This window comes from Schistocerca gregaria, chromosome 6, assembly GCF_023897955.1.
Source record: "Schistocerca gregaria isolate iqSchGreg1 chromosome 6, iqSchGreg1.2, whole genome shotgun sequence".
Taxonomy (NCBI): Eukaryota; Metazoa; Arthropoda; class Insecta; order Orthoptera; family Acrididae; genus Schistocerca; species Schistocerca gregaria.
In genome coordinates this window covers 343,821,660-343,823,868 of record NC_064925.1, presented here as the reverse complement: position 1 = coordinate 343,823,868, position 2,209 = coordinate 343,821,660, and positions in this window count along the sequence as shown.

The window sequence follows — 2,209 nt, the reverse complement described above, 5'->3', positions numbered from 1 at the left end:
CTAAGTACTTATTTGAATTTACAGCCTTCATATTTGTGTCACTAATCGAAATTTGTGTGACTAATCGAAATTTAGGGGATTTCTGTTAGTACTCATGTGAATAACTTTACATTGTTCTTTATTCAGGATCATTTGTCACTTTTCACACCATACAAATATCTTATCTAAATCAATTTGCAATTCGTTTTGGTCATCTGTTGACTTTAAAAGACGGTAATTGACAGTATCATCTGTAAACAATCTAATACGGCTACTCAGATTGTCTCCTATGTCGTTAATATGGGTCAGGAACAATATAGGGCCTATAACAGTTCCTTGGGGAACGCCAGATATTACTTCTGTTTTACTCGATGACTTTCTTTCAGACAGCGCTCATTACTTCATGAGTACAAAGAGCTAGTTGTGTTCCACAAGAACGATATTTTCTGAATCCTTGTTGTCCATGTGTTAATAAATCGTTTTCTTCTAGGTCCTTCATAATGTCCGAATACGGTATATGTTCCAAAACCCTACTGCAAATTACGTTAGTGATATGGACCTATAATTCAGCGGATTACACCGATTTCCCTTTTAGGATATTGGTATGACTTGAGCAATTTTCCAGCCTGTAGGTACGGTAGTTTCTGTTAGCGAGTAGTTGTATGTACTAAATATGGAGCTCTTGTAATAGCATACTCTGAAAGGAACCTAACTGGAATACAATATGGACCGGAGGCCATGGCTTTATTAAGTGAATTAAGGTGCTTTCTTACAACGAGGATATCTACTTCCATGTTTCTCATCTTGACAGTTGTTCTTGATTGGAATTCAGGAATATTTACTTCATCGTCTTTGGTGAAAGAGTTTCGGAAAACCGTGTTTAATAACTTTGATTTAGTGACATTGTCATCAGCAACTTCGCCGTTGTTATCGCGCAGTGAAGGTATTGATTGCGTCTTGCCAATGATGTGCTTTACGCATAACTAGTGTCTCTTTGCGTTTCTGTCTGTTTTCGAGACAGAATTTCGCTAATGTCACGTGATTCTCTACAACAACAGTTCGCAATGCTCGACAGTCCCTCGCCGTCATTACATGAGGTCAACCTGGTCTTGGTTAAACTACGGTTGTTTCTTTCACTGTCACATCACAAACAGTAGGCTTGGGCAGCTTTAGAAGGCTCGAAGCATCCCTGATGAATTTGCTTCTCAGGTCAGGTGTCATACAATACCTACAACACATCCTAAGCGACTGAGCTCTCAGGACCGACCCACTCTACTGTCACTGACGGTAAAATACTAGCCACCTCCCTCACCCCCCACCCCAGTCTATTTTCTCATGAGATTCAGTGGTCAGTCCCGCATTACAGAGTGGTATCCGGATGCTTCTGATCAAACATTGTATGGATATTCCCACTAAACGTTGTAAGTTGTGTGAGGCTACGAAGGTCATAAATTCCCAATTCTCTCAGCATCTCATAGAAAGCATGCTAGGAGGTAACAATAGCCCTCAGATGTAACGTGAGTGTTACTATTAATTCTGTTGCTCATGACTCTACAGTGTGCGTGAATATCAACGGAAAATTACTTTACCTACAAGTACGTGTGCACAGAAGCAATTGTCTATTCACACTTATCACCTGACTAGGGAACTTATTTGGAATTTTGTAAAGGTGCAATTTACTGGCCAGGTTGTTTGGTAGCCAGACAGTCATTCTGTGGGAATATTAATGTCGGTAACGTGTTTTTCGTTCAAACATGCGTAAGTACGAGGCGGTGCTGAAAAGTAATGCCTACGAATTTTTTATGTGAAAACTCTTAAAGCGTTTTAAATAAAACAAACGTTATTAACTGAAATCTACAATTTGGGATAAAAGGATGTAAGGCGAAAGGTTAGGGCCCATGTACCATCATGTGTCATTTCTTGTTACTTCCTTGTAGACATAATATCACCGAAACAGGTAGGTCTTTGGCAATCACAATTTCAGTTAATAGCAACACAGTTTGAATAAGACATCAGATCTAAATAATAGGAGAAAAAACATATAAGCTTTGATTAACAAGAGTTTCAACTAACCAAAATTATGAAACAGCTCTTAATTTAATTAAAAACGGAACAAGCAGGCCTTCAATAATAACAGCCTCAGTTAAGTAACATTACCAAATAGTAAACGGACAGGCCTTCAACGACAGCAGCTTCACTTAAGCAAAATTACCAAATACAAAATACGTAG